This window comes from Dermacentor andersoni, chromosome 2 (assembly GCF_023375885.2).
Source record: "Dermacentor andersoni chromosome 2, qqDerAnde1_hic_scaffold, whole genome shotgun sequence".
In the NCBI taxonomy this organism is placed as follows: Eukaryota; Metazoa; Arthropoda; class Arachnida; order Ixodida; family Ixodidae; genus Dermacentor; species Dermacentor andersoni.
This window is the reverse complement of record NC_092815.1, coordinates 108,213,412-108,239,371: the sequence shown is the minus strand read 5'-3', so window position 1 is coordinate 108,239,371 and position 25,960 is coordinate 108,213,412. Positions and strand designations below refer to the sequence as shown.

General features: G+C 45.4%; 1 long non-coding RNA gene across 1 annotated transcript; it reads left to right on the top strand.

Moving 5' to 3' along the window:
* Positions 1–1,475: 1,475 nt before the first annotated feature.
* On the top strand, positions 1,476–25,794 carry LOC126541409 (uncharacterized). The gene is made up of 5 exons (XR_007601648.2): positions 1,476–1,703; positions 16,823–16,983; positions 18,071–18,162; positions 22,184–22,282; positions 25,553–25,794. It is a non-coding gene; the product is annotated as an uncharacterized lncRNA (long non-coding RNA).
* Positions 25,795–25,960: the final 166 nt, after the last annotated feature.

Sequence of the window (25,960 nt, the reverse complement as noted above, 5' to 3'; positions counted from 1 at the left end):
AACTCAGACGCAAATATTTGAATTTCAACCATTTCTGAACATTTTCTGAACGCTAACAAACACATTGAAGACCTCATGTACCAGAGTACTTCTTCAATGGCTTATAAAGAAAGCGTTACGGAGTAGTTGCTACACAGTAAGGCAGTACTATAAGTATTCAGTGCAAGTGCCATGTAAATGTAGGTGTTAGGCGATGTTGTTCAATGCGTGTTTTCATAATGTGAAGCTGACCCTGCTTCATGTTCGCTGTGTTGTGGGGTGTCCTATCGGCTGTCTGTCAAATGCTACGACTTATTGTTGGGGACAGGCCTTTTTCTGCCTTTTTCCCAATTCTCCTAAAGTGTTCTGTAAAACTCCTAGACCTAGAATACAAATTCACTTCGCAACGCTAACCGCATGCTTGGATACTTGCGCCGAAACTTCAGCACAGCACCTACGCTGAAATTAACAGTGTAAAAAACCCTGGCTCGCTCTAAACTCGTATATTTCTCCTTTATCTGGGACCCCGTAGTCAGGGTCTCACTAACGCACGCAGTCGAAGGCATTCTAAATCACGAACCTCATTTCATTCCCACTAATTATTCACGTCATGCCAGCGTGACGGACATGAAGAGAGCGCTTAATTTACTTGACCTTTCAGTGCGCCGTAAGTGTTTTCTCCTCTGCCTTTTTCATAATGTCAACTATTATAACTGACTTGTAAAAGCCAGAATTTTTTTGCGCCCAACATATATTTAACCTAGGTCAGATCTTGTAAGCACTTGTCAGTACTTGTTGAGCTATTCTTTCATCCCTAGTACATATGTCGGCTGAAACCACTTTCCTGCCTCCATTTTTCCTTTGGCATCCATGATTCAAAGACTGTCGTTTACATATTATTTTTGTTAAATGTTTCTGCATATGTGGTATATCATCAGACGATTCCCTTGGGAGTATTAGAAACAAACAAATAAAGTGTTTCTTTGATTATTTCTTATTAACATCTATCAACATCTCTTAGTAACATCTATGTTTTTGCTTACTTATTTTTTCATAGCTGTGGTAACAGAATAGTGGACTCTTCAGAAGCCAAATTTCTTATTTAGTCGCGCTTAACAGCAGGGACCAGTAATATTTAACCTGAACCTCCCACCAAGCAGTTTCTTATAGCTCCACTGTAGCATTTGCACGGACACCCATAGATTAATAAATGATTAAAATCTTCCGTAGGACAGTTTTAATTCATCTTTGCATTTCGTATTTCGTGTCTCTACAGTTCGCTTCGCAGTATTTACGCGCTTCATCGATCATAAAAGTTCTAGAAGCTTTTTCTTACAATCTCTCTTTGACATGCCCGGTCAAAACAAGTTCCAGATGGTTTCTTGCTACACTAAAAAATGTCACGACTAGAACTCTGCGGTGATTTGGAAGTCAACAGATGCGAAGGTCAAGCATCATGTGGTATTTTTATCGTAAAGAGCAGAAATCCCAGAACCTCACTCCGTGACAATCCTGCAACCTTGCCAAAAAACCAAATTGAAGACCGAAAACACACAGACGCAGCGAACTAGTCTCGGGATTTGCAAGTGCCTGGAAAAATAATGCTGGTGAAACTAGCCCTTCTATTGGTCTGCGCATTCGGCGGATGCTCCGGTAATAAGAAACCACTCTGTGACCCCGACTTCATTGCGAAACGTCTTGGAGACAACCCGAACGCGTGGAAGGTACGTAGCGACAGCGCACATTGAATGTAAGGGCAGTGGTTCAACTTTGGGAAGCAGTAGTTGGTGTTCCCGTTACTTTACTTGTAAAACCACTGACGACGTTACGGCACTAAACGACCCGCCATGCTAGCTTAGTGGCTGAGGCATTGCGCTGCTGAGCCTCTAGGTCATGAGTTTGATCCCAGCCGTGGTGACCGCATTTCGATGGCGATGCACGATTTAAGTGCATATTTAAGAACCTCAGGTGGTGAAAATTAATCCGAAAGGCACGAATACGGCATGCCTCATAATCATATCATAGTTGTGGCAAGCAAGACTCTATAATTCAGTTCATTTTTACCGAAACATTACATCATGCAGAGTTCCTTAAAGGAATTTCTTTTTGCCTATTGTTATCTTATATGCACAATAATTACAAAGGTGCGTTACAAATTATTTCGTTCCTCGAATAATGGTATTTATAATGTAGTTTATCTTGTTTTGGTCCCTTGGCAAAGCGGCATTATCACCTGCAGTGTTCTCAGCGTTATCGTGCTTTTATCAGACAAGAATGATTCATGGCACTGATGATTTATCAAGGTTATCGCCCCACTGTAATGTACGTGGCATAGTTGGAAATTCAACCCTCGGCCATGTGACCAGGAACAAAGCTCCGTAGTAAAAAAAAGTTGTTTATTTGTATTACTTTTCCTTTTTGTTTCGAAGAAAATCGTTCAATTCAGGTGGAAATAGAAATCGAAATCCGAGTAGAACAGGTATGTTCGAACCTGATAACCTTCGTAGACATAATGGGTTATTGTAGCAATTGAATAGCATGAACGCATTTTGCTCAAAAACTGGAATCATGGAATCAGCAAGCTCAAAAAGCTGCGAAAGTCGCCACACTGACCTTATGTCGGTGCTCCGAAAAATGCAGCCGCAGCAGACCCAGGGCCAGTGTTGCCAACTAGAAATTAGAAAAGCTTCCATTCCTCACCTCAAAAAAAATTCGAAACCCGCGATACGAACACCTAAAATCCGCAAAAAAGGCACTCTCAATGCAGAGAACAATCGGAGTCCCGTTCAAAACTTGTACTATTGACCCTACATAAAACACATTGTAAAAAACTTGGACTGAGCAGAAACATCTGTTTCTTTTTTCGTTCATAAAGGTTTAAAGATATGGATAAATAATATTATGAACCGTTTTTTGTGCGACCGTGAAGAACGGAATGTATTGCGAAGCGAAACTTTAAAAAAAAGAACGGTTCCGTGAATGAAATTACAGAAAAGGCTCCTTTGTTTTATCTTGGTACAGTCGCACGTCCTCTGTGCGTTTTTGTTCCCTGGCGACACTGGATCTGGGATACATCGGTGCCATCGCTGACCCTGTAGACCCCCATCGAGCCGATCTTAGTAACAACTTGATCGGGCAGCATGTAATCGAAGCAGCATTTACAATTTCTTCGGAGAGCAGCCTGCACAGTAAAGAAGACATTTGTCATCTTAGTGGACATTCCCTTGTTTAACTTAGATTTCATCAAATTCATCAGACTGAAAACACACTCGACGTCCACGTCGGAGGACTCAACAATAGTAGTGATCAAACGAAACTAGCCAGCTGAATGTTGTACGCATTTCACCGGAACCATTTCACCAGCCAAAATTACCCAAAGCGTGTCTGCGAAACTCGCGAAGAATGAAACTCCTTGATCATCAGTTCAGAGGAGGCATGGAGACATTGGAAGAAGGAATGCAAAGCACAGGGTTTGTGGATGATGACAATAACTTGCTCTTACTTCCAAAGGGGCACGGGAAAAGCTACACGTTTGCGACACGTGAAGCACAAATTAGTGTCAAAAAATGTTGTTTTTATAACACCAGAAAAGAAGCCAACATTACACGAAAACCGCTAAAAAACCGACCACCTAGAAACTAACCAAACTGCCCGCTAGGTAGCGCAGGAATGCGCTAAGTTCAGCTGGAAAATTTCTAAACTGGCAGCACTGTTTAGGGCTCGCAAGCATTAGCGAAAAGGGTGCGGGATAGCTGCTTATTTTCAGGTGCTGTTGATCCATATTTAAATGAGTATACTGACATGACATTTTAAACTTTTCATCTACTTGCCTTCAATAAAGATTCTCCACTTAGAAACTCGCAAATTATTTAACAGTGGCTCCAGGTGCGGAAGCCCACTCCATGCAGGAGCATATTGAACGTCTGAGTTCACATTAGGACACGTCAGCACCACCGCTGCAACCAAAGGCCTCTGGTTTTAATACCATCGTCTTCCCTACGTGACTATATAGACTAGGGAATTTGATGACTGTATAGCGGCCAATCACAATTGAAGAAGAACGTCAGATTGGGTGAGATGGTAGTTTCCCATAATGTTTAAAAAACAGCGCTGAAAACGTACATCGGACAACAGAACCGAGGATGGGACACACACGGCACTGACTTAAAACTGCGCTTATTGGAAAAAACATGATGGCTTTTCAAAACCTTAGATGTTAGTCAGCCTTCCGTAACCTTATCTTTGAAGGAAATGGGCTTGCTGAACCGGGGTGAACAACGGTGTTAATCTCACCCGCGACCACGAGGCAATGTTTTGGGTATGACAAGTGTTTTTATTCACATCGAGCATGCGCTGATGTGAGGCTTTAAAAAGTCACCCTGTTATTTTTTTTTCTATAAACGCAGTTGTAAGTCAGCGCCGTGTGTGTCCAATCCTCTATTCTGTTGTCCGATGTACGTCTTTAGCGCTGTTTTTTAAACATTATGCCATCAGAATTGTCGAATCAGTCGCGATATCCCGCCCATGATATCGCACCATTCCGCCGAGCTCCACCTCCGATGTTGTACCTTTGCCGCCGCATATTCAGCAACCTGGAAATCCCAGGTCGAATCCGTTCACACGGCAGCATTCGATGTTGGACTTTTTCATCAATTAGTTCACGTTGTCGGGGTCAGTTAGAGGGATATTTTGTTGACCCGCCAATAGTCGGCGTCAACGCTGCGTTGACATCTGGATAGGCGCTGATGAATAGGTGATGTTGCCTAAAGGTGAACGTCTAATTAATGCCCATGGACATGTTGAGACGTAACACAGTGAACACCACTATCTGATTTTCGCTTGCCTGATTTCTTTCCGCAAGTAATCTGCTAGCCCTCTACGGGGGAATATAGAAGAAGCCCGCGGTTGAAATGTTCTTAGTAGAAGTGTGGCATGGCTCGGTCGTATGTTAAAGTATAATTTTAGATAATAACTTGAAGGCAGTAAAATTTTTACTATATCTTTAATGATAAAGCCATTGCGCTATCGAAACATTTCGAAACTGCCTGTTTCGAAGAAGTTAGCGTAGTTATTTTATTTTGTTTATTTATTTCAACTTACTGTCAACCTTTTGAAGGCGTTATTGCATGAGTGGGGTACAGGAAGAAGCAGTAGTAATAGTAATTGTCAGGGGCAGATATGTTAAAGTACAAATAAGAAGAAAAAATATACCCACAACAGTAAGTATGAATACGAGTATTGACAAGCATGCCAATATAAAAAGCAAATAATCATATGGAGAATACAAATAAATACTATGAAATCAGACTGATGAGTACGTATTAAGTGAGTTATGTAACAGCTAAAAAAAATCATTAATTCTTTACTGTTCGACTACAAGTCGGTCGACAGTATTCCATTCCCGAATGCATCTAGGGAGAAAAGAATAATAGAATGTATTGTTGTTGCACGAATATTCTTGGAGTGTGAGGTCATGTGTATGACGTGGGTGCCTTTAGTTTCGTGTCTAGTTTCGACGTATCTTGTGGGGTCTATCTTATAATAGTTGTGCAGTAGCATATATGCAAGCAAACGCTGCCACCTTTGAAATAGCCCCCTTGTGCACAAATAAACTGCTCCCATCCACTTTGGAAATGTGTACTGAACGTCTATTTTCCGGAAGGATTCGAGCAACCTTCAGCGACTCGAGATTGATTAAGACAATCCTGCCAAAATGACGACTTCTTGGCTGGGTTTCTAATTACTGGAAGAGCGAGAAATCAGCGGCAGCCAAAATTGACGAGTAGAGTAAAAACAAACCATGCGGTTCCCGGCGAGAAACTCGCGTGCGCACGGTGACCTGTGACAGGCTGTAATTGTTGTCGTGCAGTGTCCACCTCCTCGTGGTCCCAGATCGGGCCATTTTTCTCCAAACGGCCTCACCAAACTTGGCAGTAAAACTCGCTGTTCATAGTCTCGCTATTCGAGACGAATTCCTTATGCACAAACAATAAACACAATGAACATACATTCGCTTTGTCGAGCTGCAGATATGCCTATTCAGTTTCTTTTAAGTGGTCCGACATATTGCGATTTGAATCTATTTGATTTCGGCAAACTTTGTCCATCACATTTACTTCGTTATTTCTTGCGTTGTCATGTTGAGGTCAGCTTGTGGGAAGTACTCTAAACAGTCACAAGTTCTGTTGCCATTATTCAGTAAGGGAACACCCATGGACCTACCTGCCCAACGTGTCTGAAGCTTGGCATTTTTGAAGACCTCTAAACTTGAACTCTCCTCAAACCATTTTCGAAATTCAGTGTTTTATACCTGATCACTTTGCGTAGGTGCAAAAACACGAATGTGCGTGCTCGCGCATGGCCAACCCAATGCAACCACGGAGCATCGATCTCAGCGCAAATCGAGATGAAATATTTTCGCCAGCCGCCGGCATAGTTCTTACGCATTTCAATTCTTGCAGACTTGAAATCACTATGGTAAGTCTACGTTAGCCTCTTGCATAAGGCCGATGGCGTTACTCAACAGAGCGATTACCGCGGTTGTTAAACCATGATACATATAATTGTTGTGCTTCGGCATTGCCTTTTTGCCCTGTGAAGCAGCAATATACGAAGGGGATCGCATAAAAGCAATTCGGCGGCTACTTGTGTCGACACAATTTACGTAAGACGAGTGAGTGCGTCCAAGAGGACGGGATGAACAAGACAAAAAATAACGGTTCTCGTCGTTTTCTCTCGCGAGAAAAAAACAACTTGCTAAAGCCGCAATGCCACATCGCATGCTCATGCCGCATGCTTTGACCATGCGAACAAACATATCTAAAACCCAGCATCTACCATTGCTTCGGAAGCTCGCACCGTCGAAGGCCGGCAGCTCACCACTCGACAGGTGTGATTCCCACTGTATTACTGCATTATTCTGTTATTACTAGACAAAATTATTCCATTCGTGGGCGGAAACCTCGTCTAACCAACAAGGTACTCGCGCAACGTATCTACAGACAATAATTTGAACTCTTGTCAAAGTAAACAGCACAACTTATTCCATAGAACGGCACCCACGCTGTTAGTATCGTCATAGGTTTTATGATTACTCACCGCTGCAACAACACAGGTTAGAACAACACTGAGAATGCTGCAGCAAGGTCCCATTAGTCAAACTAATTTTCAGAAATGCACAAGTGATCTCTGAGGTTTACTGTAAGCTGAAACAGGTGCGCACATATCGCCCTGGGTGTTTCGTCCACCTCAACGACAGCAAAAAATCCGACGATGCCGACTTAAAGCACTTCAGCACGTCTCAGAGAACCGTTTCCCACGTAGGAGACGCAACGTCACACTAACTGGACTGCGCGACGCGAAAACAGCCACTAGAAACTGCCTGTGAGCGTATACCTGGCATACAACACGGAGCGCTCACCCAAGCCTGCATGCCGACTGCCCATAGATGGCTCCACGAATTGTGCACGTAATATGGCGGCGCCCATGAAAGAACGGTCTACACTCACTAATGATCTATCTCACGAAATGAGTGGGGAGCAAGTACTCATGAGTGAGTGTGCTCGTGAGCCAGTGTGCTGGTCTATGTTCCAAAGTCAAAAAATATTTATAGGTCCTTCACCTACATATAATCGATTATGATGCTTTACCAACAGTGCCTACCCATCATTCGATAGACGGGCAATCACCGAATGATAGGAACTTATTAGGAGCTTCGATGAGCGTCCGTCAAGATATGTATGAAACTCCTTCTCCTAGCTATGACTTTTATATCGCACCATTACCACTTCGTCTTCACGTGATCAACAATGGCCTCTGGGACCACTATTTTGCAATCCTATAATCACCAACAGAACCTCCTACTCACTGGTTACGTTACACACCTGAGTAACTATCCTGCGGTAGCATATAGCGTGCTATTGTCGGTACCCATCGGCATCCATTCATCCACTGGCACCGCTTTATTAGAAACATCTGCATACAGAGCCCTGCACCACACATCTGCACAAAGGTAACCGCTCCTGTCACATGCCTCTGTGCACCAGGTCACACCGCTCTTCCTTCTTCCCAATTCCATTGATCCACGTCATCAGTTACTACGCTTCCTAGCACATAGCTCCGTATAATCTCAGAGACGTTTTGATCTGTGTGATGTTGTTGCATTAAAACTATTGCCAGCATACACATCACTGTTTTCAGGATCAGCCCACCCACATTTTATTACACTGGTTCTGGGTTTGACCTGCGTAACGATTAAGACGTTTGCGAAAACAAATACCATGCACTGGAGCCGGGATACGCCCACTCACGCCTTTGCCCTGTCTCTAAACATGTAGACTAATTCTATTTTGGACAGATGGATTACAACGCTGACGCATTAAAAAGACGTAAGCTCCCAGTTTCCTCCAAAATAGCGCTTTCATTGATCGGTTGTTCTTCTTCAGTTTCGTTGATGTTCTATACTTAGCCATCGATCTACCAAATCACGTATGCTCACACTTCAAGCACAGCTTTGAAGAGAACAAAAAAATAAGCCCGCCAAGCATCCCCGGCGTAACGCTTTGAAGATATGGATTATGGACCTTCCTACATGATGTCGTTTCCCTTGCAGAATGAAGCGATGAAAATGTCATCGCTCTCTTGTCGTGTTATCTTTTCTTGTGGTTTACGTTCGTTCCACCTGTAAACCCCCCCCCCCCCTCCCCCCCCCGTCTCCTTGATGTAAGGAATCACTTTTCAGGGAAAGCGTTAATGTGAATACAAAAAACTTAATCAGTCGTAAGCGTAAAAACAATGAGAAAAAGACAACAAGTGGAAAAAGAAGTGGAAATGGAACCTTTGTACATCCCAAACCTACATCCAGCGAAGCCGCTTAGATGCGCAATGGTCACGAGTGTAGTTCCTCGGGAATCTGTTTAGGAGAGAGGCGCGGTTTTCACTTAGGCAATTGTGCTAATGCGTCTCTCGCTCATGCTTTCATGTCAGCGTTGTTTACCTTTTCTGTAGCGCTTCTAGCCCCAGTAAGTTTTTGCTCAAGGTTGTGTGCGCAGCCAGCACTCACGTCCGAAGAAAAAGGAACAAGGCTAAATCGGAAGTAACGTTTGCAACCCGCCGTGGTTGCTCAGTGGCTATGGTGTTGGGGCTGCTGAGCACGAGGTCGCGGGATCGAATCCCGGTCACGGCGGCCGCATTTCGATGGGGGCGAAATGCGAAAACACCCGTGTGCTTAGATTTAGGTGCACGTTAAAGAACCCCAGGTGGTCTAAATTTCCGGAGACCTCCACTACGGCGTGCCTCATAATCAGAAAGTGGTTTTGGCACGTAAAACCCCATAATTTAATTTTTTTTTGAAGTAACGTTTGCAAGGGCGCAGGGAAGCTATTGTATTTCGCATATGTGCAACATTTTAAGGAGCTTGGTAACTTATTGTCGTAACAAGAATTCACTGAAATCTCTGCCTTTGAACAAATACCCCAGGGACCACTGACACTAGTTCTGTAAAGCAACTAAAGGCAATTTTCTTTTTTAAGTTTGGCTGTCTTACATGCAAAAAAAAAAAACGCGATTTGATTATGAGGGGCGGGGTGGTTTGTGATTCCGGATCAATTTTTACCACCTGGGCTTCTTCAACGTTCCCCCAATGAACGGGGCGCTTTCGCATTTAGCCCCCATCGAAATGCGGCCGTCGCGGGAAGGATTTGATCCCGCGAACTCGTACACAACAGCGCAGTGCCAAAGCCAGTGCGCCACCACGGAGGAGTAAACTGAAGGTAGAAAAGGAATGAGAAAGAGAGAGATAGCAAATGAGAAAGGAAAGGTAGGGAGGTTAATCAGGACTGAGCCCGGTTGGTTACTCTACACTTTGGAAAGGGAAAAGGGGACGGAAAGATTAAAAGAAGAAGAGAGAGTCTACTGCGGATATCGTTCCGCCACACAGTCCGGATCACAGAAGCTAACTCAATCCAGTAGCTTTCAAATATAGCAGCAGCGCTTTTGTGGCCTTTTGTAGCTGCGATATGCGAGGCCATGGTCCCAAGATCTTCTTCAAGGTGAATGGTGTTCTATCTAGCTGATTGAGAGCTGTGCAGCGGTCATGTCTTTCGTTTTCAAAAGATGGGTAGTAGCACAGTAGATGTTCTATAGCTTCCTCGACACCACAGGCATTGCAGTCGGCGCTATCAGCCATTCCAATAAAAAACTTATATACAATGGCGAATGCGAAGCCCAAGCGTAAGTGGCACAGCATTGTTTCCTCATTTCGAGGAAGCCCTGGTAACAGCAGCAGTTGCATAGAGGGGTCGAGGGAATGCAATCGATCTTGGGTGAATTCAGGTGTGTGCCACTTCTCTAATGTCATACGGTGTGCTAGCTTGCTTAGGTGTTGGGCTGCGTCGGTCCGCGATAAAGGCACAGAAACAAGAGTTGCTCCTTCGTGTGCTTTCCTAGCAGCTTCGTCACCCGCCGTGGTTGCTCAGTGGCTATGGTGTTAGGCTGCTGAGCACGAGGTCGCGGGATCGAATCCCGGCCACGGCGGCCGCATTTCGATGGGGGCGAAATGCGAAAACACCCGTGTACTTAGATTTAGGTGCACGTTAAAGAACCCCAGGTGGTCAAAATTTCCGGAGTCCCCCACTACGGCGTGCCTCATAATCAGAAAGTGGTTTTGGCACGTAAAACCCCATATATTATTATTATTATAGCAGCTTCGTCAGCGAGGTCGTTGCCGCAGATACCGCAATGGCCAGGCAGCCACTGAAACACAACGTCGTGTCCTTTCGCTATCATACGATGGTGCATTTCTCGTATCTCCGACACTAGTTGTTCACAGGACCCACGACGAAGAGATGACAGAAGACATTGTAAGGCCGCCTTCGAATCGCAGAATATTGCCCACCGATTAGCGGGTTGGTTGTTAATGTAATCAATGGCACCTCGGAGGGCAACAAGCTCCGACCCGGTCGATGTTGTCAAGTGAGAAATCTTGTATAGGTTGCCAATTGATCGTGATGGTATGACCACTGCGCCGGTGGAGCTGGTCTGAGTGGAAGAGCCATATGGTAGACAGGCACGATGGATGCTGACCTCGTTGGAGAAGAACACCTGTGGTCGTCGTTCTGGCAGGCAGGCAAGAGAGCTTGATTCCATGCGTGAAACATGAACATGGGCCCTAAGCGTGTCGGTGCTAATGTAAGTCGTGATCGGATGGTCTTGAGCCATAATAATGGCTCCTGCTGTTGAGGCGCTCCGCGGAAGGCCTAGGCAAACACGTAGTGCCTGTGCTTACAGGCTCTGACGTTCTCGAAGATTTGACTTGCATGTTTTAGCAAGCACGGGGGAGCTATAGCGTAGCAATCCGATAAAAAGTGATTGATATAACTGTAGCATGGAGCCCACTGACGATCCCGATGTTTTCCCGGCGATGAACTTGAAGACATGAACAATAGATGTGAGCTTCTTCTTCAAGTGGGCAATGCGAGGGTGCCAAGAGAGGTCCCGGTCCACAATGACACCCAAAAACCGATGATTTCTCTTGTAGGAGATAGGCTGGCCATTTATGCATACTGGATAACGAAACATCGCTTTTCGTGTAAAAGCGACTAACGCACATTTTATGTTGAGATGCTAAGGCCTTGTGTGTGAAGATAGTGGGATGCCTGTGTTAATTGCTGCTTTCTGTAGCCTTGCGCGAACCTACAGGCGAGTGACCACTGATGACCAGATGCAGATGTCGTCGGCGTAGATTGAGACACTCACTGTTTCCGGTAGGGAATCGGCCAGCCAAAGATGCGCGAGGTTGAAAAGAATAGGGCTTAGAACACCACCTTGAGGAACGCCTCGCCATATGTAGTGGTCGGTAGTCGGACCATCTTCCGTATGTACGAACAAGGACCTTTGTGTCAAGTAGTTTCTGATCCATCGATATACTCGCCCTCCTAGTTCAATTGTCAAAAGTGCGTCTGGAATGGGTTGATTGGAAACGCTATCGTAAGCGCCTTTCACGTCCAGAAAGAGCGCTACTGATAATCCTTTCCAAGATTTTTGCTGTTCTACAGATGACACTAGATCAATGACACTGTCAATCGATGAACGGCCTCGTTGAAATCCCGCCATAGAATCACGGTAAATTTTGTGGCGTTCTAGGCGAGTACGTGCGTTTCTTTAATGGTTGCGCCGTGTACCGTTGCCATGCGTGCGGGGCAGCCTGCCTCGCAAATCTAACAGCCATGGCGCCGGTCGTGCTGCGCTATGGTTTCGGAAGTATTATTTGGCCTGAAGACATTCCATACTTCCCTGGCTAGACGTAAAAAAATTCTGATGTTACTTCGCCACAGCAGTCAATGGAGAAGAATGCTTTATCGCATCAGCTGACTCGCGCAATCAAAGGTTTGAGTGCTCCGCTGCTTGATCCGTAACCCTGGCTACATTTAGCACTATTTACAAAAATTGACCGGATGCATCTCAGCGCCGAGTCCTCATCCACATGCGCATTTTTAAAAACACACAGGCGGCTTAGTTGCGCGTGCGCCGGCAGTATGCGCACACAACTCGTATTACAAGGCAGCTTCCCTCCCACATAATTCTTGGCAACGAATGGATAATATTTACTTTTCGTATCGTTCGCTTGCTGCAGTGGCATTGGAAGTGGCTTGGAGGTGGTATTGCGAAGGAAAAATGCTTGGTACATATGCTGGATGGTGCATGCTATTGCTCATTTTGTTTCCGACGAAATGATTGCAGATTCTGCTGTTTGGTACTGGCTGCCACGGCTGACCGTCTTCACTATCGAATAAACCAAGCACACACGCGAAATTTGATTTAGAAACCAGCCCGACACCGCTTGACAGGGCGACAAGACGGGAACTTACTCCGCTCGCCTGAGTGCTTGGATCCAACGCCGTCTCCGTTCTTGTTCGTAGGGTTTAGATGGAAAGACGCAGAAAGATACATCCTCCCTCATCCCTACGTTGTTGCGACACTTGTATACGCAACAGTATCGTCGGCGTCCTTTTGTTTTCCTTCGACTTTCAGCGCACGCGACGCCACTGCCAGTAGCAATTTTCGTCCGCGGGAGCGGCTACATTGTGCACATTCTGACAGCCAGGGCGGCGATGCAGGCGTCGTGAAAAGCTTTACGTGAAAACTCCAGCGCTGGTTCCCCATAGGCCGATACGATGTCAGTTCGAGCGGCGACTTTCCTGCTTTTAGTAGCGGTACCAGGAGGCTGCGTTTCCATTCCTGTGGGACGCACCATCTTGCCATGAACTATTAAAAAGGCTGAGGAGTTCTCTTCGTGCTTCTCGGCCTAGGTGGCGCAAAGCAGTATATGTTATGCCATCGGGCCCTGGTGAAGACGAACACCTACAGAGCGCCAAAGCAGCTTCTAACTCTTCCATAGAGAATGGAGCCTCCATATTTGTATCTCGTGGACCGGGGATGTCGCTTAAAGCCATGTCAGGGACTAAAACTGTGCCACCGGCGATTTTCGCGCAAAATTCCTCTGCAACGTCTATCTCACGGCGGTTTTGATAGAGATCAAGGGCGTTAAAAGGGTGTCGTTGCTGGGGTCTTGAGCAATGACCCCGTAGGGTACGCCACACACGGGACAATGGCTTGCGGGTGTCTAGTGACTCGCAAAAGCATTTCTATCTTTGATCCGCTAGCTTATCTAATCGGCGTTTTATCTTCTTTTGCATGCGCCGAGCTTCTCTGAGGTCAAGAATTGACTTTGTACGCCTGCACCTCCTTTCAGCACGGCGACGTATTGTACGAAGCCTTTCCAATTCAATGTCATTCTCTGTACGCTTTGACGAATGTGTGAAGCAACGCGTGCAATCTCGCATGGCGTCTGCAATTATGTCTTCTAATCTGCGTGCGATATGTTTCTTGCAGATGTCTTCTACTCGATCTTGAAAGACTGACCAGTCGATTTGGCGAGATACATCCGGTAATACGGCGTCTAGTACATCGATTCTCACATAGGTCAGGATATTATCACTTCCATGGGTTTCAATATCAGTGAACCACTGCACGCTCGAAGTCAGGCAACGTGACACCAAAGTCAAGGCAGCTGCTGTACGTTGTTTCTCGCAGAAATGTCGGACTTCCAGCATTTAGAAGACAGATGTTGTGGGCCTGATGCAAAGGATATTAGTGACCTGCCCCTTGAATTTATCCTGGAGCTTCCTCATGTATGGTGCTGAGCGTTGAAGTCCCCTGTTATTATCCAAGGACCGGGAGTAGCACCCATAATATCTTCCAGTCTTTTGCTGTCAAACTGGCTTGTTGGGGATAGGTAGACGCCAATAATAGTAAAAGACAGCCTCTTCTTTTTCATACTAACACAGACTTATTGGTTACCGTCGTGTGGCGCTACAGGTTGCGAAAAATACGACAGGTCCTTGCGAATGTAAACCAGAACCTTACTACTACGGACACACGTGGTTGAAACAAAAGGTGCATATCCTGATATTCTTATGGAGGCTGATATGTTTGGTTCACAGATCACCAGTATAGGAAAGTGGTAGTCAAACACGAACTGTCGAAAATCCGAAATACGTGACCGCAGGCTCCATTTCCATTGGAATATAGAGGCACTTCTGACATCATCCCGGAACGATCGCTGCTGCTGTCGATGGGCCATGGTTCTGCTGTAGAAGTTCTCAAGCACTGGACTTCTGAAGGCTCGCTAGAACCGGATTGATGGCATCCAGCACTTGCAACGCACTTCGAGCTGTTGGTGTCTGTAGCTTGTCCAGAAGAACACGAATAGCACTCACCAGAGAGCTGATCATGACAACAATTTGTTGATCTTGGGCCGTCAGTTTATCAGGAACAGTCTAAGTGTTCCTTTCTGTAGAAGTCTGATTTCGCTCAGTAGGAGCATGTAGCCTCGGGAGTGCAGGCCAAGCGTCAGCAGCCAGGCTGTTCGTTGCACCTCTGTCCTTTGAGCTGACTGCGTTTGGCCTGGGCGGAAGAGTGGGTGGTACGTGGCTGGCGCTCTGCAGAGGCTTTGGAGGTTCGTGATCGACGTCGGCGACGCGATCGTCGCCGCCTAATAGATGTTGCTGCTTCTCGGTGAGACGAGTGGTCTCTAACCATTTTCTTCAATATTGCCATTTCCTTTCGAATCAAAGGGCATTCGTTTGAGGATGCATCGTAAGGGCCGCTGCGGTTTGTGCACTTCAGCACACTTGCCTCGCACGTGTTAGTGGTGTGGGGCCCAGTGCAGCGAGAACAGACGGTAGTGTTCTTTCACACACTACTCACCATGCCCAAACTTCATGCACTTCCAGCACTGCAGCGGTTTTGGTATGAAGGGGCGAACAGCGTGTCGGAAGTGGCCCACTTTTACATGCGATGGGAGGGATTCGCCTTTAAATATGATTTTGACACACCGTAACGTGCCGAGAAGAAACGCGTTTGTGATGATGTTTTTTTCTGTAGCTGGCTTGATTAAGATTGACAGATCGGAGTCGACAATGGTCTCGTCAACATCGTAAATTACGCCAATACTGACTTGTTTGCCCAGCGGTATATGAGGGCGGACTTTCATCTCGTCAAGTTCCGTGACATTGCGCAAAGAATCCAACGCAGCCGCGTGTTCTACGTAAATCGCTAGGACGTTCTTACGGGTGTTCACTCTGATGTCTTTGATTTCATTCGGAACCAGTGCCTCTAGATGTGAAGACACGGCTTGCCTGTTGAGGCGTCTCAGGTTGTCATTAGCGAGAACTGGCGCGAACAGGATGGTGAGCTCCTCGGTATTCCACGAAGATCTCACGGTGGACTCACTCGATTTCGAGGATGCGCTGAGAAAACTTCGCTTTGCTTTACGACTCCGCACCAGCTCGAAGGTGCCGTCACAAGAATCTTCACTGCTAACATAGTACTGCATGGTGTCGTCACTGTCAGTGTCGCTCACGGTGCCGTTGCGCTTCCTGGAGGCAGCCGCCGCGGGCACTGCCGAGCCCGGTGGACGCGCGTGAGACTCCATCTCCATCGCAGTTAAGGAGGCAACAGCAGTTCACTGGCAAAGTCTAAGAAATCCACAAAATAAGTAGAGCTGGAAGACTCGGCGTTCTGTTTGAAAGGCACTTCGTCTTCTTCTCTCTAGAATAGGAATGAAACTTCAATGAAACAAAGCGGGTGTACCACGCGAAACATACTGGATAACTTGCAAAACTTTCGCGCAATTCATCATCATCATCATCAGCCTAGTTACGCCCACTGCAGGGCAAATGCCTCTCCCATACTTCTCCAACTACCCCGGTCATGTTTCGCGCAATTAGGGGAGTCCAGATAAATGATCGAGTTCGCTCTAACTGCGTGTTCGGTAATGGAATATACGAGTATTTATTTAGCGCTTTTATAGTGGCGGAGGAGACGACACATGATAAGGTGCACGATAGCTGCAAAAATATAGCAGCCACAAGGTGCGGTGCGTCAAGGTGGCACGATCTCCAAAACATGCTAATAAAGCAGGTTCGCATATGTTCGGGAATCCCGCGTAAGCGACATGAACGAGCAAGCTCAGAAAATTACGCATCCTCAACGCTCTAACTAGTGACGCTGTATGGGATCACGTTGCACTACGCTGCACTGTGCCTTGAATGGTTCCGAAGCGCCTTCTATATAGATATCTGCGACGGAGGAGTTGTGTAGTCCGTTACTTGTCACATATAAAACTTTTTTTTACATTGCGTTGCTTCAGTTTTTGAAATAATCCTCACTTATTGGCAACCATAATTATAAGAAGTTCGAAAAGCAGAAGAAGTAACTTTTTGACAGCGTGTACAGTGTATAATACCGGCGTGTTGAAGATTTATTTTCATCTTTTTTTCAGTTAATTTCGCAAAGCAGCCCCAGATATCATTTGGTGTTCCACTCAAATGCGAGCTTCGAAGGAAAGTACAAGTGTTTGTGCACCACATTCTCCGGTGCAGACCTCCACGACAAATGGAAAAGGACTGTAAAGTATCATTACTCTGAAAATGAGGAGTCAACGTAAGTCAGCAGGTTGTTCTCACACGCGGGCATGATAAACTACCGGGAGGAGCAAGTGCTATCAGCGATGTGCATAGCCACCTATCTGTTTAGAAACGCTCAAGTTAACAGCAGCGGCTATCATCAAGTGGTTCGTAGCAAGCGCAGCAAAGTTATTCCTTACAAAATCGAACTGTAAGAATAGCGGATGCAGTTAAGCAGTTAATTTGTAATAGACGCGGTTGCTTAAAGGTACCACGTGACCGCGGCTGATTCTTGTCATTACCTGTGAATGACTTTTCACAATATAACAGACATCCAAAACTGACGTCGAGAATAATTTTTTAATGGATTCAGTCCTGCTTTGATCGGGGCCCTGAAATTCTGCCAGCAGTGCATACTGCGATAGAACACAAAGGGCTGCCGAAATCAGGCACTTCAAGACCTTCAGGGGCTTCAATTTACGCAGCAGTCTGGATTCTGTGGCTGACCCGTCGAAGCAGACGGATTCAATGCGTTTCTGCATTTAATGTTGAGCAAAACAAGTCCACATATTTTTCTAGAAACAAAGCCATCCGCAATTAACCATTTCTAGATTCGTCATGTTTATTTTGCCGCGTATTTCTGCTCACATTGAACATTTTACAAGGCCTTGATATTTACTTGAGGAAAGGTCAACCGCCACTGACGTCAAGAACAATCTCCACATCCCTCTTGTACGCTCAGTTTGTGACGATTTAGTATCGAGTTCTATTGATATGCCTGCATCGGCTGACTGACATGTAGGTCAACTTTCGTTTTATAATATCGCTAACTGCGGCATTCGATTCATATGTGCGGCACGCACATATGATGGTATTTTTTGCTATTGAATTCCTAAAACATTTATCGTATTTCTCGACGTGTAACTGTTTAAGTCTCAGAAATATTGAGAACTGTGCTTTCTGCTACCGGTCGATGCAAAATATATTAGCCCACATTTAATAAATGCAGTCTTCAATGTTTTAATATGAATATTATCTTGTTATACTCAGTTGTCTTTCTCCTTCCGTTAACAGTGTTGAGCAGCACAACAACAATAAAAAACTATTTTGACATTATTTTACAGAAAACACGGAGCAAGTACCATGTGGTCAAATAAAACAAGTAAAAATTTTGTTTACGACAATGAACTTAGCGCGACCTACTACAACAGAATAAGTAAGCTACTATTCTATTATATTTTAACTTGTTAAAGAAAGTGATTTCTTTAGTCTCTCTCTCTTTCTCGCTCTCTCTCATTTTCTTTATAGCAATGTTTATCGAAAACGAAAAATCTTGCACACTGCACCGATAACTTTGCGAAATAAGAGAAAGCTTAGCGCCATTGTGTCTCGTTTCAGGCTTGCCAATAGGCATAATGCTTGCTTTGTGTCGTAGTATGTGTCTTTTAGGGCCTGTGTTTTGTAGAAATCGAGGAGTGGTTTGCAGTACGCTTGACGGTCATCAAGTGGTTGTAGTAGGCGTGGCCCTGTAACCGAGGCCGGCTTGCGCAAGGAGACGTGAGAGTTTCCCTTGTAGGACCCTAGTTCATAATTATTGGAGAATATGATGTGCCTCCGTCTCTGGAACAGGAGAGTTTGGACAAGTTGCATCCAGAGGAAAGTGCGGCCCGTTCCGTGCAGAGGGCTTACACGTCCGAACATTGATAACTCCCATTGTACTATTTTATGAAATGTGTTCTTAAAGCACATGTTGTGAGCACAATTTTATCATGAACTAAGCAGGCATCGACATGACCTGTTTAAGTAGAATACCAAGGTGACCTGGCTGGTGAACGGCCTAACTAGTGAACCACCTAACTTGTGAACGATCATGTAAAAAAGAAACAATGTTTTAAATGCGACTCGAAAATAGCAAAAGTCATGGGTGTCATCGTACAAATAGGTGCACCAGCTGTCCGCAACATACAGTTAACACAATATATTCGGTCAGAGAACCGACAATATTAGTAATGCATCTGCGATGTTTGGTGCATGGAACACAGATACGAGAACAAAATCCAAACTGATGTGCCGCGTCTTCCTCCCCCTTTTTTTTTTTTTTTTTTAGTTCCGGCGAGTAAGCTGAAAATTGCTCAGAACAATAGAGATTCCGTTGCAACTGTTTCTCGAAATATCTCTTACATTCTTCTTTAGTGGCAACGAGTGTATGCATTAGAAATCGCAGGCACCGAACGCGCAGTACGATTGATACACCGGCGTTCTTACGTGAGTACGCCCAGTGAATTTCACGGCATAATAGCTCAAGGAATGCTACGAGTAATGAGCCGAAAATTTATCGCAACTCACCGCACCAATGATAAGTAAAGCAACAACACCACGACGATACGAACATGTGACTTCTAGATTGCCCCTTCATAAGACTTCCGACAGTGACGATGCGGCACCGCAAGCATGCACGGCTTGCATAGCACACGATTGACACAGTAGCGGAGATCAACGTGCCCGATAACGCAGCATTTTCATCGTCCCATTCACAGTTTCGTGTGCCGATAACGCACCAGAAAAACCACTTTCTTATTATTTAGCCAGCCCCCGCCCCCCTTTACATCTGTATCATTCCCGTTAATAATTATCTATCATTCTTATTCTTGAGAGCAGATTCGGTTATTTGTGCACTCACAGCTTGCTGCTGGTCGTGATGAGTGCTGGGATTGTACGGGTAGGGAAGCCGCTGTGCATGCACTGATTGACATGGAAAGTCATAATATTTGTAGTAATAACCAGCCCGGCGGTGTGGCTGAGTGATACGAAGGAAGGAAGGAAGGAAAGAGAAAAGCAGAAGGCAGGGAGGTTAACCAGAATACCGTCCGGTTGGAGTGGGACCAAGATAACAACAATCGTTATTATATCGTGAATGCATCTTGCATTCCTAAAATGTTGCTCCTCTAGTGTTTTCTGGCTCCCCCATTCACCCTTGCTATATATGTCCAAAATTTTACCATTTCCCTGTTGAATAGCAGTATTTGCAAAGTGACAATTTCCTCTGACATGTTTAAACATTTGCTCCCTTGCAATAATTAACTAGAAGGCTAAATTAATATCTTATTTTATTTTTTTCCTGCGCACGAAGTCAGGGTGTGGATTAGCATTTAAAATACACAATTTTTCTTTATACCCAATGCGCAAGTATTATTTAAAGATTTTCATTCTGAAATAAAAGGACGCTTCCTTCGCAGACATGCCGTCATCGGTGCCCACCACGGGATGACGGGTGATGCGTGGTAACTAGTCGTTAATTACGTAAATAGAATCCATTACTTTTGAACATTGATTTTCAGCAGGCTGATCGTAATCGGGAAATTAAAGCAAACTCTCCGCACAAGCATATCGCCTTCTGGATCTGGAAAAAATGTGCTTACCCGCCAAACTATGACACGACGAATTTCGAGTATGACAGCGCGCGAAACCGAAATTGGGAGGCTGCATAGAGCACAACGCCGTGGCCCTCGAAGTGACGTACTGCTTACGTCACCCAGCTGCGGGCATCCCACGCGCGCTGCGACAGTGAGAATCAAGGAACTGCGGCGCGCTGTATTCGCCTTCGTAGAAACACACGGTATATGCGCATTCGCGAGGCTGCTGCGTACGGGGCATGAACGCGTACATTCTACTGCACACTTTTCGCCAAATTATGGTGATCAAAGCTGTGTCACTGTTACAGCTTGTCTCGTCAATAGAAGTAAAGTTTGTTCTTTCTCCTTGAAGTTGATCGTCTCTGCATTGTGATAATCGGCATTGGTGAAGCAGGAGGCAGGTTGGAGGTGACATACTTGACGATATATTGCAGTGAAAATATTTACACGAGTCAAATACAGAGTTTGCAGAAGAACTGATGGTAAACACAGACGTAAACCGCGCGTTACTCTTCTACATCTTTTAAGTTAGAGCCTAGGACAACTGTCTCTACATACAAACAGCTGAGTCTCCCTGTTCGACCACCAAGTGGTTACGACTAGCGTTGCATCGTGCGGAGTCTTGCTGACCTATCACTTTAGTGATGACAGCCTAGACTGAAACGAATGGGTTCCAGACAGCCTTTAAATCCACTTCGGTAAACAATAAAAAAGGGACGTGGCAACTGCTGACCCGCCTCGACATTACCATAGCCAATGAGTTAAAACTGAATTTAAGCCACCGCCTACTCGGTTCTGCCAAATCTCTTTAGCAGAGTTGTTAAAGTTTAGGCAAGCGTCCGACGCTCTTTCCTATTTAAGGCTCTCCCTCTCTCTCCTATTTACAAGTTCTTAGCAATTCCTCGTTGCATATCTCTAATTTCTGTCGTTACGTTTCCGCGGAATTTAACCGTAGGCCCGCTCTCATAGAACTGCATAAGTGGCACACGCACCGGCAATTTACAAGCGAGCACTTTTGTCGAATTCTACGCTGTCACTCTGCTGACCTCTACGAGCTTTGGACGACTGGGCTGTTCTCCCTTTGGGGAATTCTTGGCATCGTCTCCGCACAGGTCATAGACCGTGTAAAAGGTTCTTGCCATTGCGGGTCCTTTGCGGTAGGCATATGGACCTGACAAAAGCGCGTGTGAAATCATCGCCCCCAACCTTTGGTGACATTGGAATCGCTCCCACATTCATGGATATAAATGAGTAGGACCCCTGCATTTGAGTGCTTCACGCACCGTCACTCACCGTGCGGAGAGAGAACCGAGAAGGTGCTCGTATACTTTGGTACACTACGCCGCCTATTCTGCCCGTTTGAGAGATGAGCGGCTTAACAATATAATAACTGGTTACGTGTATTTCGTTATTTAAAGAAAAAGGCAGTTGGATTAAGTGAGCGTTACTGAGCAAAGAAAGGTCACCGATTAATTACAATACTGGCAAAATAATTAATTAATCAGATGCCAATCGGTCTGTACAAATCTGATGAATATGCGCTGGTTACAGACGTTTCGTAGAAACGACAGCAGTCCGTGATAGCGTCAGTGATAGCCCGGCAGCGCTGCCATTCTTTTTAATACGACGAGGCCGTCCAGCCAAAGGACACACTTTTCAACGCGACGTTTCCGCGTACTAGAATGGTGACCTGAGTTCTTCGAGCGATAGTGAACGGCGGCACGTTTCATTTTTGTTGGTAACCGGGAAATATGAAATGTTTCTTGCTCTTAGCGCTAAATAAAACGACTGCTACAAGTTGATCGCTGTTCTTTTCTTTTTCAGACACGAAACATTCCTTTTCTTTTGTTAAGATGATTAGCAACAACCGAATAATTTACACGGATCAAAAGACATGTATACTTATGAAGTCAGAAGAACTTGGTAAAGTATCTCTTCATTGTTTAAAATACCCTAAACTTTGAAACTCGGAAACACGACACGTGCCATTTTTACTGTAATTACAGGAAGTGAAAGCGAGGTAATAAAAAGCTGGGTGCTGGTTCCATCTTCCAAAACACACATCAGACTGCGTTGACTCGGAATAGTGCTGTACCTCACGTTTGCTGTTTCGTTCGTGGCCTCTCTGACATCACACAAAGAAAATTCTGAATCGTAAAATTTCCCTAAATTTAGTGAACAGTGCCAATGGTTTCGGGCAGAGGGTCGTTTGTAAATAATGTCGACACCTAGCATTCCCTCATTCTGGTAGAGGAGCGAATCTTGCTGTGAAGACACTACAACGTCAACTTATGTATAGCTGATTACATGGAACGTTTTCTTTTAAAGGGACACAAGAGAGAAAATTTATTTGAGTTGCATTAATAAGTTGTTCTTCTACAGCACCAGAACAGCCACTGTTACCGTGACAAAGATGGACTACAGTCTATCCTAAAGAAGCCAAAGGCTGAACATCGCAAGTTTCAAGAACATTTAGTAAGCCACAGCGGCCCAAATCCGAAAAAGAAAAAGAAATATTGAAATCAGTAACGTCACACTATCGTACCAGCGCTGGGGTTCCGGCGCAAAATTCAAGAAAACTAAATTTGACCTTCTAGCAGATCGAGCCCAGTGAAAACAGGCAGGACATTGTAATGTGGGCGAAGAAAAACCAGACAGACGTGGGTTCCTGGGGTCCACAAATTATATTTTCAGCCAAGCCCGCTCAATCGGGTGGAAGCCTGATTCCGTCGGTTCCACTGCTCGCGCACAATCAGCGTGCTGGGCGTGTCCTCATCGTCCTTTGTGAACGGACCATTGCGGCACGTAATAGTGCGCTACAGCCCCCCCCCCCCCCCCCCCCCCCTACAAGCGAGGAAGCGATGAGCTAGACGAATGGCGGAACGCACGCGGCGAGTAGTACTCCATGACCCGGTCGGGAGGGAATGTGACAGCAGAAGTGGCTGAAGCGTCAGAGCCCAAGTAGGCAGGTTTCAGGCGGTCGACAGAGACCGTATCTTCCCGGCCGTTGATGAGCAATCGGAAGTTTTTAGGTGCACGCTTGAGTACTTTGAACGGACCATTATACGGGGGCCGTAAAGGAGGACGCACAGCGTCGTGGGCGTACAAAGACGCGCGTGCAGTTCTCAGGACCAGGGTTCACGTATACACACCGGAAAGAACGTCGTTCTCGGAGGGGGATTGACAGCACGCATAACGCTGCGTAGACGGTAGGCGTAGTCAGACGTCAGCAAGTACGGTGGACGAGTCGTCGAAGAAATCGCCAGGGACTCGTACAGTGGTGCCAAACGTAAGCTCTGCGGCGCTAGTGGAGGAGTCACTGCGAAGAGCGGTGCGGATGCCAAGCATAAGGAAAGGAAGGCGGTCGATTCATGATGAAGGAAAAATCGAAGTCATGAGTGAAGCCTTCAGTTGGCGGTGAAAACGTTCGATGATCCCATTGGATATCGGGTTGTAAGAGCTAGTCCTGATGTCATTGACGACGAGCAGCCGAGATAGACTGGCGAATAATGTTGAGTCCAACTGACAACCGCGGTCAGTCGTAATGGTGGAAGGAACACCGTAGCGGCTAATTTATGAGTGTCATGAGTGCTCGAGCTATCGACTGCGCCGTTATGTCCAGGAGGGGGATCGCTTCGGGCCATCTGGTGAACCTGTCAATGCAGGTTGACACGTACCGACGGTTCCCGCAGGAGGGAAGGGGGCCAACATTATCGACGGGCAGATGGCTAAAGCGGGCGTCCGGAGACGAGAATGTGCCAAGAGGAGCCGCCGTGTGGCGATGCACTTTAGACTGTTGGCAGTCGAGGCACGCGCGTGACCAGCGACGAACGTCTATGTTGATACTGGGCCACACATAACGAGAAGTGACGAGTAGCTGTTTGCGCGAATGCCAGCATGAAACAAAGAATGGAGGGCACCAATGACGGCCCGGCGGTATGGGCAAGGCACGTAAGGACGAGGCCGTCCGGTCGACGTATCACAAACGAGAGGCACGTCGCAGTGAGGAAGTCGTCCTTTGTGTCCGGACCATTGTGGCTATGTGTTGAGAAAGAGAATTTATTCGATGACGTGTTATTTTCACCAATGCAACACAAAGCCGAATGAAAGGCGATTTCGTCCGCGTTCATCATTGGAAAGCAGCTGTGCAGAATTCGCAGAGGCGCAGAGGAAGAAAGATAACAAGTTCGCATTGACTAACAACCAAATTATTTGAATATAATTTATGAACTTGAATGTCCTAAATCAACACGCTGGCTATGCCGTGTTCCCCAGCTAACGTTAGCCAAGCCGTTCAAATGAAAAGAAAAGGATTTCAAACAGATGGTTTAAGATACAATTTAAGACCTACGATGCTCTGTATTCAGCGTTCTGACAACTTAACACCATTGGTGCTAAAATCGTATCTTGCACCATGTTATTTTTAATCTTTTTTTAACCGATTGGCTAGCGTTAGCTGGGACACCGTATATATCATATTGGCGGTCTCGGGATAGATGTCAACCACGTAGAGCTCTTTAACGCGCACTGAAATATATATACATGAGCGCTGCGTTCCGCAATCAACCAAAATGTGACCGTCACGTGCGGGAGTCGAACCTGCGACATCGCGCTCACTAGCAGGACGCCTTATCCCGTGACAATTTATTGGATACAGTTGTACCTAAGAGTAAACCGCTTTATTGACCATTTCTTGTGGTTACACTGTATAACATAAAAAAACACCATTGCAGTAATCCACTCGGGTAGCCTGAACAAACAGCTACATAGTATATTTGAATGTACTAAATTTTCGATTAAGATCTATTGATTTAGTTGATAATGTTTGTAGATAAAGTGAGTTCGAGTCTGCATAGACCATCAAATAAGAGTTATTTCCCGTGCCTATTGGAGCTCCATTGCAGGCAAGAAGAACATCTTTGCGCGCAAAGATTAGGATAACTGACACATTTATCACTATTATGAAGTGTATTTATTGTACTGGACAAACTATTTTGTCCTCGATCACCTCGAACACATTTCTTTCTCGAAATTTCACCGAAAGTATACAGCGTTCCAGTACTTGCCTCGAAAATGAAGGAACAATGATATTTGGCAGAAAAGACTTCGTAAATGTTAAACAATAAAGATTTTCCTGGAATACTTATGCATTCGAAAATTGAAAAGCATTTTCTGGTTTTTTTTTTTATTTAGGTCACCAAGTCTGGGTGCAGACGGACTACTTACTAAGGAAGACAAAGATACCTTACATGTGTGTCCTGTTTTACGAAGCCTGCGCTGGAAGGACAAAAATTTGGGCGTACGATTGGCAATTTTGTCCTTTTCACGGTTACTGTTCCAAAACTGCACAACAATAACTTCTAGGTATCAATAATTTTGAGCTCTTTCTTCATGTACGTTTTGAATAAAATTCAATAAATCGTTTTTTCAGGTGATGTTGTGGCACTCTTATTTGTGCTCAAAGCGCATCAGTGACTTATTGTTTAAGGGTAGTTTTGTAAAGGCAGCTTAAAGGTAGTTTTTAACTTCAATTAATGGTAGCCCTAATATTTTTTATAGAACGACTAACTATACTGCACATTAAACAGCAAGCCCTATTGT